This window comes from Lactuca virosa, chromosome 1 (genome assembly GCF_052849685.1).
Source record: "Lactuca virosa cultivar CGN04683 chromosome 1, Lactuca_virosa_CGN04683_v6, whole genome shotgun sequence".
NCBI classification, from domain to species: domain Eukaryota; kingdom Viridiplantae; phylum Streptophyta; class Magnoliopsida; order Asterales; family Asteraceae; genus Lactuca; species Lactuca virosa.
The window spans coordinates 207257950-207273504 of NC_136426.1; positions in this window are offsets into that span (position 1 = coordinate 207257950).

The following is a 15555-nucleotide window of genomic DNA, read 5'->3' on the forward strand; positions in this document are numbered from 1 at the left end:
TTGTTGTCCAACAACTCCTGAAGTTGCATCATAAGCTCCTTCATCTCCGTCGGTGCTAATCGGTATGGTGCTTTTGCTATTGTTGTCATTCCTGGTAACAAGTCTATCCGAAACTCTACTTGTCTATTAAGCGGTAATCCATGAAGATCTTCGGGAAAGACTTCCGGATAATCACACACCACTGGTATACTTCACGTCTCCTTCTTCTCCTTCTTAGCGTCGATCACAAATGCTAAGTATGATGTGCATCCTTTAGACAAACATTTTATGGCTTTCATAAGGGAAATGATTCCAAAATTCACTATGCCTTTGTCCTCGTACACCATAAATGATTCCTTCTTGGGTGGGTTTACCCTTACTATCTTCTTCCTGCATAGTATCTATGCATCATTGGCGCTAATCCAATTCATTCCCAGTACGATGTTGAAACCATTCAACTCAATGGGTAACAGCACCTCGTGGAATTCGTTTTCGTTCAGGTCGATGATGATGTTCTTAATGCAATCGCTAAGAGGAATGAATTTTCCACTGGCAACTTCTACAACTAGGGCATCATCAAGTTTATCTACAGACAATTCTAGTCTTCCACCAAATTTGTGCGATACAAAGAAGTAGTTTGCTCCCGAATCAAACAATATATTGGCAGGCAATCCATTTACAAGAAAGGTACCTGAAGCGACATCTGATGCATCCTTTGCGGCTTCCAATGTCATTTGGAAAGCTCTCGCCTTTGGCCTTGGCGGAACATTGGGCTTAGTTGCCTCCTTCTTCTTTGGGCAATCCTTAGCAATGTTCCCTTCTTCATTACATCCATAGCACACCCTTTTGTTGACGGTGCACTCATTGGCGTAATGGCCTATCTTCCCGCACTTGTAGCAGGTCACCTCCTCGCTACATTTCCCGAAGTGTTTCTTTTTACACTTCTCGCAAAACTTTGCTTTGTTTCCTCTTCCTCCAAACTTTCTTGAACCATACTTGCTTTTCTTATTGGGCCTTGCAGAACCCTCAAATTTCCTCTTTTCGCCAACCTCAACCTTGCTGGCGGCTCTTCCCTTGATTATCTCTTCAACAGACTTGACAGCCCAGATAGATGCCTCCAAAGTAGGTGCCTGGCGTACTGGTATCGCATACTCCCATGGAAGTCCCTTTGTGTACTTGTCAATTTTCGTCAGCTCATCAGGGACAAGGCGCAAATCAAATTCCATTTTTTATGTGAAGTTGTTGGTGTATTCATCGATGGACATGCTCCCTTTCTTCAAAGTCGGAAATTGGTTCTCTAGCTCGAGCAGGTTTTGGGCCGAGCAGTACTTGTGCTTGAAATGCACTAAGAACTCTGCCCGAGTCAGTTGCAGGGGCTCATTGGGGCTTATGGTCTTCCCCCAGAGTGTTCCACAAGCGAACAACACCACCTCTAAACTAACGCACTGCAAATATGGTTTGTAGTTTGCCTTTGCAACCATATGTCATGAAGGCTAATTCCATCTCCGAGATGCAATCCATTACTCCGATGGCTTGCAAGTCGTAAAGTCCTTATACTCGCGTCCGTTTCTCTCGACTCTGTCTTCGTGGTTATTCCTCATAACCACTGGTGGATTTTCTTGACCAACGGTCTTGTTGTAGTTTTCATCCTCTTATTGCCCATCATTCAGTTATGACTGTTCGACTGGCACCGTGGGTTCATCCCTATTATTCTCATGCAAAATCTGCCTCATTCCTTCTTTTTGTTCGACTAACATAGACCGAATCATGGCTTATACTCCAGCCATTGTGATTGGCTCAGGTGCAGCTTCTACTACAGGTATCGGCTCAATCACTTGGGGTCGTGGCTGTTGGTTTTTGTTCCCATTTGCATTTCCAACTCCACTGCGAGTTCTTTCAATTTCGATCTATACACAAAATTAGGTGAATTTAGATCTTTATTTAGGATAGTGGTTTAAATTCTCGTTATGACTCCGAAACGTTACATGCTAGTTCTAATATCGTAGTCGAACGTTTAGAATCCTGAACACATAAGTTTTCTAGATCCGGTTGGCAATAGAACATAGATACGAACAAATAATAGCATATAAGGCATCTTTATAGCTATAACATGAAGCATTTAGCACATAAAAGAATTTTAGGCATCTTTCCTAAAATAAGCTAGTGCTAGTGTCTAAAATATAGCAGACACTCATATCACAATTATCGCTTAGCATTCTAATTTTAAGTCTAGAAATCCTACAAATTCCTAGTTCACTTAAACTAATGCTCTAATACCAACTGAGACATCCCCATTTTCACGGGCAGAAAAGACCGATTTGTTTATGCTTTGTGTGAAAATCAGAGTAACCTTTTAAAGAAAAGAGTTCCAGAATTTGTTCCCAAAAGATAAATGTGATAAAGATTTATCAAAGCATTTCTGAAGAAATGTATTATATTAAAACCTCGGGATGTCATGTTCGATACAGGTCAAAAGCATAAAAAGAAAAACATAGGCCTTACAACATTTATTTATATCTACAGGCCTATAATCCATAATCCCTTGTCAACTCATCCAACTATGCTCTTGTGCCAAAACCTGTAATACAAGAAACTGAGTGGGGCAGGCTTGCGAGCCTAGTGAGCACATAGGGTTTTCAACCCACAATAATAAGTTTATTAATTTCATCAAACCAAACAAACCCGATTACTCGTTCCTGTTATCCTCACTTTACGTCCCTAAAGCATCTAATATAAGGGACCTAGCCTAAGGATGTTCATCGGGGTGACAACATTGCTTCAGGGGTTCCTCAACAATTTATGTCAAATAAGGCAACCACGAGGGGGATGAAGTACTCCTGGCGAATACTAAATTCAAATAAACACCTATAGGTTGCGAGCCTGCTAGCGTTCAACTGAACTGTCTAGAATAGTATGTGGTCGTCATCTATACTTCACCAGATGACTGGATCATCGTCAACATCGAGGCCTCTCATCATTTCATTACACACCAACTATTACATCTACCCATGTTTTACCCAACATATTTGCAGATATAAAATACATATACAATTTAAATCATTTAAAACATGTATAAAATCGTTCATCCATCATAGATAACAAGTATACAGATAATATGCACTCATAGCACGTAATAAATACTTCATATCTATGTATAAGATGAAAGTAACTATGCACTCACCTGTTAAGGTCATGATTCCGAACTCAGACTACGTTTCGCTTTTATTAATTTATTTTCCTTCGATGAAACCTAGTATCATTACCACTAGATTTTAGTCTAATATTTATTGCAACTAATAATTAGTCTAGATTCATCATTAAATCAAAGTCTACTTTCATGATCAATCAAGTAACGAACAACCAGGTAGGATCATATCATAGGTTGGGTCCGTTTGGTATACGAACTACACTGTTTGGAAATCCCACTTTAAACACCTCACTAAATAACAACCTAGACATCATCCCCGTAAGTAGAGCAATCAATATAGCAACTCGGAAGCACTGATAAATCTTATTTATAATTTCATAATAATGATAATGAACTTAAACATAAGTTATACTTAAAGTAGGGTAAGCATAACTCACTTGCCGGGAGGTTTGCTAGAAACCGGGCTCTACAAGGGCAGAACTTCCGATGCAAAAGCTATTCTTCTCGGAGCCTTATGGCGCTCCGGGACTCGCCTCTAGCACTTAGGAAGTGTTAAGGAAAGGGAGAGAGGGTTTGGGGTAATGAGAGAGAAAGAGGTTGAAAGGTGTGAGCTTTGGGGTTGATCTACGCCTCTATTTATAGGCTGTCTGGGGCTTCTCACGTCGTGAGACTTGGCTCTCACGTCGTCAGCTTTGCGTAGGCACCAAGGCGAAGCCTGGTGCTGACACATGGCACCGGACGCAGGTATAACAACCAATCTTTAAAAATTCACAACTTTAGCATACAAGCTCCGCTTTTGACGTTCTTTATATCCACGCGTAGGTAATGACATGATCTACAACTTTCCTTTTGACTCCTTTGGCTAATTCTCGACCGATTTTAAATTTAATAGTATGAGAAGATTACACTGTTTAACGACAATGTAAAATTCATAACTTCTACATATAGACTCTGTTTTCGACTGTCTTTTTATCGTTGAACTCCTATTAATCAGATCTTCAACTCTCATTTAGGTTGTGTAGGCTAAAAATGGATCGATCAGAAATTCGAATTCCGGGATGTACACTGTTATGCTAAATCTTAGAAAAATCATAACTTCCTCATAAGAAGTCAGATTTTGACGTTCTTTTTATGCACGCTCTCGGTTTAACGTATAGTACGACTTTCATTTAGATTGCTAAGGCTAAAAAGTAATTTATCAAAAATTCATTTTTTACGTTACGCGGTGCCGTGTCGGTTTAGCCGTAAAACTTCGACAGACCATAACTTCTTTGTTATAACTCGGATTTCGGCATTCTTTATATCTCTGGAATACTTGTCACGACCACCACACACTCTCTTCATAGATATTGGGTTTATCTATACTTTTATTTTTTACGCTTATTTTCATTCTTAATTTATTATATCTTATGAATAAGCATAATGCACATAAAATCACATAATTCACATAATATTCAAGTAATTCCTCTTTATTACTTCAAAGTAGGTTACAATTGTTGACTCTAACTATTACATCATCGCACTAATGTTTAGCCTAGAAACACGGACGTTACAATGTAATATTAAAAAAAAGGAAAAATTGACAAATGAACTGGAAAAAGAAACAAACAGTACTTTCTATTGTAGAAAAACCGGAAGTAAAATGCTAGATTGACAAACTAAACCAACAAAAAAACACAACACTTTACACTATCACAGAACTTTCTACTAGACATAAAATAGAAGTAGGATGTTATATTGAAAAAAAAATTCAACAAAAAAACACTGAAAATTGTAAAGCATAATAAGAAACAAACAAAAAAAAATGGAAGTATGATGCTACACTAGTCAACGCTCTTATGATGTATGCTTCAAAAAAAAACAAAAAAAACAAAACAAAAAAAACAAAAAAATTCGAAAGCTGTGACAACCGTCAAAATTTGAGAAAGTTCTAAATTTGGATAAACATAGTTGCACATATAGGCACGACACATACTAGACTTGGTAACTAGAAGCTAAGTTACAACCTACTAGAAACTTGGAAACAATTGGAAACAATGAATAGTGTACTTAGATTTCATATTGATTTGTGAATTCTACAACTAGTTAACTGTAGTAACCATCCATATTCGAGTCACTCTTTGACTCGAACACCTTTTCATGAATCATATACACACATCCTGCACTTGACCTTGAAGAAGAAATTACGTCAAAGTCTCATAGAAACTTAAGTCAAAGTTGAAGACAAGGACTAGTATACTTGATTCCTCAATTTCGCTTGAATATCGGAATCACTACATAGAATACCAATAAACCGGTAAAAACAAATTACAAACATTAGTTCTAATTTGAATAAGAGTTATGAAACTCTAAAATAGTTTGAACTCTCAAAATTCAACTGATTTTGATATCCAAAGATTTTACAAACTCTCAAAACCCTAAATGCCTTAAAAACCTAAATTTATAAAATTTAACCTCTAAAATTCAATTAAAATAATTATGAACTTGATAATATCAATTTAAAATAACTAAATTTAGTAAAATATAATCAAGGAGAAATAAAATTTAAGTCATTAATATTTGACCTTATTTTCTAAGACAAAAATCAAGAATTTATGGGTAAAATCTATATTAATATGCATATTTTATATAAAAAAATGATATTTTTATAAAGAATTTGAAATTGATAAAAATGGAAGAGAGGGAAACCCTCTCTCCTCCTTCATAATTTCGTTCTCCTTTCCCCATACCTCTCTTCCCAAAATCATAATCACATCCCTTATTTCCCACACTCCACCTTTCTCTTTCTCTCTCTAAAAACTTATCTCCTCCTTCTCTCTAGAAAATACGATGTTAGAAGCAGAATCTATATGAGTGACTTTTCCAGTCGATAATTCATGAGTCTACATGCATCTCGGTATTTTGGTGGAAGATTTTGGTGGAGTATAACCCCAAAGAGATGACAAGAGAATGAGTTATCCAGAGAGATGAAATCTCTATTTTCTCACTTTTCTTCTCTCTAAAACCCCCATTCCTTCTCTTCCTTTCACCCACGGAAATTTCCTACAAAAACCACCATTTTGAATAAAAATATCCATCATCCATAAGGACTCATCAAGGTAAAAACACTTAACTAAATCATGCATGCAAGTTTCTAATATTTTCTTATGATTTTATGTGCTAAATCTTAATCTTCATCTCTTGTTTTTATAAGATCACCACCATTTTCGGATTTTTTGATGATGTTTGTATATTTTTACCAAGAACATCTTGCATCTTGCTTAGATGGTGAAAATCCATGGTCAAACCTATGTTAAGATCTTAATTTAAGCCATGCATGTGCATATTACTTCAAAAACCGACCTCTACTTCTTCATCTTCTTCAAACTTGTTTTCTTTTGGTTAAAATGGTTTTTATAACATCATGAATGTGTTTTAACATCGTGCACGTGGAAAAACATGGTTGCATGTTCATGATCTTAGCCCAAAAAATCGGATTTTGAGAAACAAGATTTAATACATGAATACATGTATGTAATTTATGATTTTAAATCTTTTTGATCTCTGGAAACATGAATATAACATGCATGAGTCATGAGTTTTTAAAAAGATCTCTGAAGATTTACTTAAGCTAATGATGAAAACTCACTTTTTCCAACCTATAAGCATGCATGCAATCTGCCAGATTTATTTACCTGACTTGAAACTGCTATATCTCACTCATTTCTTAATCAAAAATCGAGATTATTTTTCTGAATTATAATAACACGAGTTAGCTTTCCAACGCAAGTGGTTTCACTGCAAAACATTAAGATTTCGAATTTTAGTAAGTTTTACAAAACTGTTGCTCCAACAACACTTTCCTTATGAATATTTGTTTTGTGTTGCATGCTCAAAGGACTTATTCATCACTAAAAATCCTTCAAAATTTATTTTGAACTCTTAACATCATGTATTCAAATAGATTGTAATTTATTTTAAAAGGTTGTCCAAACTCATTGTAAATTGTAATGCCTTTTAATACTATGGTTGGTGTTATCTTTATCTTTTGCTATGAAACCCTTTGTACTGCCACGCCCCGTATTTCCGCTTTAGCGAGGTGTGACTGGAAATGGTATCAAAGCCGAAGGTTAGAGAGAATACCAGTTTTCTTTGGAGAACCACAACTATAGCCAAAAAAAATTCAAAACATTTTTAAAATACTAAACATACTACTGGTCTAACTAATTCGAGTACACATTATTGGTCTTTAATTAAGTATAGCCTGGCCAACTATGCTTAATTAATGAAAATTAATACAATGTTGGAAACTGATATAGTAGAATTATGTTCAAAATGATTTTCAACTTAAACTTTTGATAAACAATGTTTGTCGGTGTGTGTATAGGCATTGCATATTGTAGGCCTTCATTTAGTTACACTTAGAAACTAAGTGCACTTTTACCACAATGTCTTATTTGGAAATATTCTCATCCCTTATCAAGTGCTAGGTTAACCAGTTAGGTTATATCACTAGCCACTCTAGGAGCAACCCACTTTGTACCGAGAACGAGTATTCCTCGGTAGCTATTGACTTTAGATGTAAGGTTACTAGCTAGATAGACACTAGTAATAATCTTAAGTCAAAACTTATACCAATTATTCCTCAATACCTCTTCATCGTCTTCGTACTAGAGTTACAAATTGGAAAAGCGTTCTGATACCGACCCGGATGAAAATTGGAGCATCGCGTAAGGAGGTAGATGAGTCTCCACTAAGTAATCACTTGGATACCATTGGTGGGCATTCCGGATTCGACTCACGAGGAGACACGGAGGTTTAACCTTATTATTACTAATATGTGAGACATTTTTTTTCTACGCTACGATTTAGCTCTAGGTTGTTTCCCTCTTGAGCTTAAAACTTAACATAAGATATCTCTTTGACCCAAAACCTTATCTTTGGTGATTTTTACCCTATCATCTTTACTTTGTATTAATGCAAAAACTATCCCCTTATGGAAAATTTTGCAACCCTTAGTTGGAGGCCCCTAGATACACTAGTGATTATCTCGAGTTTACAACCATCTTACACTTTCCAAATTACTAACATGTTTCATGCCCAACCTTTAACCTTAAATTTTCATGCTTAATAAAACATCGCAATACTTCGTTGTACGAATCCTTCCTATAAATTTTGAATATTCCTTCGAACCTTATTATTTTCATACATTTGTTTGTGCCTTAGCGACATTACTAACATTCCTATCGTTATAAAGGATTACATCCTCTTACGTCGGGAGCCAGACGCCAAACCTATAACTTAAACTTTGACCTCTATAAAAGGCCGCGAAACTGCATTCACACCATAAAACGTTTTACAAACAATTTGTATTGTACCTTATCTTGGGGAAAAGACATCGGTACTCACCTTATATTCGCCTTCTACTCGCCTTAGTATTGAGGTACGATCAACTACACTAATCTACTTAGTCCATACTTCTTAATCTTCCATCGAAAAGTTATTCCTCTTCATCGGTTTTATTTATCATCGATATAATACTTTATAACCACTTCATACAACTTATTAGACCTTTCCTAACAATGTAAGCCATATTCTCGCTAAAATCTTTTGACAGCTTGTTTTAACTTAACACTTTTCTTCAAAACTAAATTTAACCAATAGTGGTTTTAAACTTGACATTTCAAGTTCATATCAAATCCATTTCATTGGAAAGATGTGCTTTTTAAGGGCATATAGGTCATTTTAAACCTTGCTTACCATTTTTGCATGTTTTCGAAAAACTTGGAAACATTTTCTTTTATAAAAGTGTTTAAACCCCATGATAAGACTTAAAGATATGACATTGAAGTTCATATTATTTGTAAAAGCTTCATCGGATCTTTCAAAACCACTTTTGTTTTGACTCTTTTGACCACTTTCTCATTTAGTCATTGTACTTTACTTAAATGTGTTTTCTTCAAACCCAACATGGTCTTTTTACAACCTTCTACTTCAAACATGTTTATAAGACATCTCTAATGCCTAAATTTCAAAACATAACTTATTTGTATATTTTATTCTATTTAGTTTTATAATCTGTAAAATTTCTAAAATATAAAGCGTTGCAAAACTTAGTGTTCACTTTTAAATTTCCAGTGATACACTCTCAACAATGTATAATTACTCTTCTAAATATATTAATTCTTTACCTTATCCATTTTAACCATTGTTGGACTCCAGTCTAAAAGGTCAAATCTATCAGATTTTCAATTACGAGTTGTAGTGCTTCTTCTTTTTCACAAATAGAGTTTAACTTAATAGATAACTCGTGAATTTTTAGCAAACCTTAGGAAACACTTTAAAACTTCTGCATTTTTATGTAACCATCGACATACATCAAGGATTGAAGTGGAAATATATCTCAACCTAAGATTTAAATCTACTTACGGATATTGCCCTTAAAATTTTATCAATAGCAATCATTGTTACTACCTTCCTTTTCTTTCCCCCGCACTTGATTTCTTGCTCTCCTTCTAATTTTAGATATCGCACACCAATAATAATAACATAATACATTGACTAACATTGTTTCTGTCTATTTTGCTTCTCTTAGTACCATGTTCGTAAATATACAGACTAGAAGTCTACCCTTATCAATCTGAGTGATTAATACGTGTATAGTCGTGAGAAATAATTTTGATTTAGTCAACTTTGATATATTCAGATACACCTTTTATCATATACGTTTTTTTATTTTAAAATCTACTATAAACAAGTAATCCTTATTTACATTTGTTCTTTCGTTCTAAATTCGAAAACTTGATCTAAAATGCAATTTTCATTGTATTTTCCTTATAATTAACACACAAGATGAATACCCTTGTTCTTATCATTTATCTAAATCTAGGAAATATATGTGAATAATACATTTTCTTTTGTTTCATCTTTTATTCAAAAACATAAAAAGTTTTAAATGTTACAATTATATATCCTTCACATGATTGTTTTTTGTAGAATCACTAAATTGGGAATGCACTATTTTCAATGATCGGTATTTTAACTCCTTTCTTAAAATAGCATTCTACTTTGCAATTTTCAGTGCGTTCCTAAACTCTTAAACTTGTTTTCATAAATATTCAGGCTCCTAGTAATCTTGAATTTGTCCTGACTTAAACAACTGGACAATTTTTCAAAAAGCGTAATACCAATTTTTCTATACATATTCCCTTAATGACGACTTAACCTTTAACTTTAATTTATCTTTTTACTATTTTACTACTTTGTTTGATAGTCACTCGTGTATCTTCATTATCTTGGAATTATTAAACGTTTCAATAATAGTGATATTACTTATCGTTTCTAAACACTCAATTTGCTATCTAGACAGGGTGATTTAATTTATCATAAACGTTTATCGCCTCCATTTGCAACAATGACTCTCTAAATATATATATATATATATATATATATATATATATATATATATATATATATATATATATATATATATATATATATATATATATATATATTCTTCGAATACGGTTCTACTATAGTAAGAGTAACCGTAGTAGTAAATATTGCTTCGGAAATCTTTGATCATTTCATAATTTACTTTATAGACGACATTGAAATAGTCTTTACATTCGAGATGTACCAAAACTTCGTTGCCTACCCTTAATACGTATCTTTAGGAACTTATCCTCGATCGTTTCTCTTTCATTCGTGCTACCCCTTCTTATTTTGGAGTATATCTTTTTTAGATTTAGTATCCAACCAGGAAGTGAACAAATTGTTCCTAAACTCTTCTTTATTAGGCGGAAAATTGACACTTAGTGGTGCTTCAACAAAAACTTATAACGCTCTTTTAAGTTAGATAATATCTAACTAGATAATCTTTTTCAACTAGGTCGCCATGGTTGGATCATGTTTTCCATGATCCTAAGTTTCCACAATCGAGACTGTAGAACTCGAATTAGGGAAACACTAATTTCATTATAGTTAAAGAGTTGGGCTCTTCCCTTGAGGAATTAACCAAAAATAATCAAAAAGCTATCAAAGTTACCACCTCTCCAACTATACAATTATATTCGGCTGAGTTCTACTAGAATACGTCACAAATTAAATTTCGGGATGAAATTCTTTCAACCAGGGGAGATTGTGACAATCGTCAAAATTTGAGACAGTTCTAGATTTAGATAAACTTAGTTGCACATATAGGCACGACACATACTAGACTTGGTAACCAGAAGCTAAGTTATAACCTACTAGAAACTTGGAAACAATTAGAAACAATGGATAGTGTACTTAGATTTCACATTGATATGTGAATTCTACAACTATTTAACTGTAGTGACTATCCATATTCGGGTCACACTTTAACTCGAACACCTTTTCATGAATCATATACACACATCATCCACTTGACCTAGAAGTAGAAATTAGGTCAAAGTTTCATAGAAACTTAAGTCACAATTGAAGACTAGGACTAGTATACTTGATTCCTCAATTTCGCTTGAATCTCGGAATCACTACATAGAATACCAATAAACCGGTAAAAATAAATAAGAATCATTAGGTCTAATTTGAATAAGAGTTATGAAACTCTAAAATAGTTTGAACTCCCAAAATTCAATTGATTTTGATATCCAAAGATTTTACAAACTCTCAAAAACCCTAAATGCCCTAAAAACCTAAATTTATAAAATTTAACCTCTAAAATTCAATTAAAATAATTATGAACTTCATAATATCAATTTAAAATAACTAAATTTTGTAAAATATAATCAAGGAGAAATAAAATTTAAATCATTAATATTTGACCTTATTTTCTAAGACAAAAATAAAGAATTTATGAGTAAAAACTATATTAAGATGCATATTTTATAAAAAAATTGATATTTTTATAAAGAATTTGAAATTTAAAAAAATGGAAGAGAGGGAAACCCTCTCTCCTCCTTCATAATTTCGTTCTCCCTTCCCCATACCTCTCTTCCCAAAATCATAATCACATCCCTCATTTCCCACACTCCACCTTTCTTTTTCTCTCTCTAAAAACTTCTCTCCTCCTCTCTAGAAAATACGAAGTTAGAAGCATAATCTATACGAGAGATTTTTCCGATCGATAATACATGAGTCTACATGTATCTCGGTATTTGGTGGAGTATAACCCTAAAGAGATGACGAAAGAGATAAGCTATCCAGAGAGATGAAATCTCTTTTTTCTCACTTTTCTTCTCTCTAAAACCCCCATTCCTTCTCTTCCTTTCACCCACGAAAATTTCCAGCAAAAACCACCATTTTGTATAAAAATATCCATCATCCATAAGGACCCATCAAGGTAAAAACACCTAACTAAATCATGCATGCAAGTTTCTACTATTTTCTTCTGATTTTATGTGTTAAATCTTTATCTTCATCTCTTGTTTTTATAATATTACCACCATTTTCCGATTTTATGATGATGTTTGTATATTTTTACCAAGAACATCTTGCATGTTGCTTAGATGGTGAAAATCCATGATCAAACCTATGTTAAGATCTTGATTTAAGCCATGCACGTGCATATTACTTCTAAAACCGACCTCTACTTCTTCATCTTGTTCAAACTTGTTTTCTTTTGGTTAAAATGGTTTTTATAACATCATGGATGTGTTTTAACGCCATCCATCTTGAAAAACATGGTTGCATGTTCATGATCTTAGCCCAAAAAATTAGGTTTTGAGAAACAAGATTTCATAAATGAATACATGTATGTAATTTATGATTTTAAATCTTTTTGATCTCTGGAAACATGAATATAACATGCATGAGTCATGATTTTTTAAAAAGATCTCTAAAGATTTACTTAAGCTAATGATGAAAACTCACTTTTTCCAACCTATAAGCATGCATGCAATCTGCCAGATTTATTTACCTCACTTTAAACTACTATATCTCACTCATTTCTTAATCAAAAATCGATATTATTTTTCTGAATTATAATAACACGAGTTAGCTTTCCAACCCAAGTGGTCTCAGTGCAAAATATTAAGATTTCAAATTTTAATAATTTTTACAAAACTGTTGCTCCAACAACACTTTCCTTATGAATATTTGTTTTGTGTTGCATGCTCAAAGGACTTATTCATCACTAAAAATCCTTCAAAATTTATTTGGAACTCTTAAAATCATATATTCAAAGGGACAAAAAGATATTAATTCGAAAGTCTTTATAACATGTTGCAAAAATTCTCAAAGTGACATCAATGACCTTTACCAAAATCACAAGAACCAAGTTTTTCTCTATAATACATTGAGCCTTTAGGCATTTTCTTCGACATCCAAAATAAGAAAACTATTTTTCATTGTTATTAAATTGTATGCAGATGTATTCTGAAAATTTTCAGCTCAATATATATTTTCTTTATTTTTACATGAAAATAATAAGAAAATAGAGTGTTAAAATATATAAAATGCTTACACTAGTAAATAAATTCTGGAAAAACTCATGAATGGCCTATACTTTAAAACGTCCCCATAAAGTTTGAAAAGTTTTTATTACTATTTGCCATTAGTTCTTATTTTATTGTTATTAAGCAAAAATAAATAACAAAAATCGGGTTCCAAGTTATAAAAATCACATTTATTAATTTTTGAAGCTTCTAGATATTGTATAAGCTTCACAGAAAAATTTGATGAATTTTCCATAACCTTTTACTATTTTTCCAAGATTTAATGTATATTAAAATAATTAAATAAGTGAAAAATAGTTAAACATATCCAAAATTCACAAAAAGTTTCCCGGAAATCGTTTATTACATTATAAATATAAATTTTTTTTTGGGGATTTATCTTAACTGTTTACTATTTGTTTCTATTTTCTTAGTATTAAACACAATTAAATTCTACAAATAGGGATTTTCTATTCAAAAATAACTTTCAATAATTTTACCAGATTATGTACACTGTATATGAAGCTTATAAAAAGTTTTGTAAGTTTCCTTAATTGTTTAATAATTATTCACGAATTAATGCTTATTTAAGTTAATAAAACATAGAAAATATCTAATCTGTTTGGAAACCAACTTTTATATTTTTTCTAGATTTTATATATGTAGTAACACTAGTACAAAAAGTTTGGGGAATTTTTGAAACTGTTTTCTATTTATCTCTATTTTGATAGAATAAATACACAAAAATAAGAAAAATCATGTTAAGCTGTTTGAAAATACATTTTATTATTTTTCCCAGCTTATGTACACTTTAAAATAGTAACACAAAAATTGTAATAATTTTTAATGATAATTTACTATTTTTTCATGATTTTATGATTATTCAAGGAATTAAAAATGGTGAAAAATAGTTAGACAAATCAAAAATTCAAAAAAATTTATCTTAAGGTCTTTGACTTCAATTAAAACTGAAATGCAAAGTTTGGAAGTTTTGGAACTAAATTGACTTGGTTTTTAAATATTTAATCATTCGAACACCTCTTAAAATGTTAAATTTTACATTTCAATAATGGGAAATTTCACTTGAATTTGTTATACAACAAATTGATTCATAGAAATCTAAATTTGACAAAAAAATGTTTGTAGCATATCAATATTAAATTTTGACACAATATTTGCATAATTCTATTGTAGTAGTAAGTATACTAGTGTTAGATTTCGTTTAGAGACTCACTAGCGTATACTATTATTTTAGGAATCAGTGGTGGTACAAGTGGAACATAGTTGAATGCACCATTTTCATCATCTCAATGCATTATGATTTTTCATGACTCCCCCTATTTTCGGTTTTTATGTTTTGGGGTGGAAAAGCATGTCTAAAAAACTACTTATTGTTCGTTGTATTTAAATTGATTTGTATCAAAATTGATTGCTATATTTTTATATGTATGTCTATGCAACTTGAAACATGAGGCCTTATCGTCTTAAGTCTCTTCCCTTACACTTTACTCCAACCATTAACTCTTTGAGCCAATGGTCATTATGGATAGCGCTATTAAGATTTGACAACTCCTCACTCGCCCGATTCTTGGAGTGCATGATACCATATAATCTATGGAATGATAAGCATAGATATTGATAGGGCATCAGCCATAGGCTTGGTTGGGAACCCATTGTTTGCTCATATACATACAAATTCGTTACTTATCATAGCAAGAAACTTTTTATCTCATTATAACAACAAACTTTTGTTACTAGATACTTGTTTTCTTGTTTTAGCAACGAACTTGGTTGCTCCTTATAGTAACAAACTTTTTTGCTCCTTGTAGCAACGAACTTGATTGCTCATTTTAGAAATGAAACTTGTTTACTCATTTTAGTAACAAACTTTATTTCCCATGAGGATATGAGCGTTGCATCTCTTTTGGGCAACATACTTTATTTCTCATGATGACAACGAACTTTGTTTATACAAACTTATTTACTCATTTTAGGAATATATTTTTATCTATGGAAACTCATATCAAAACTTTG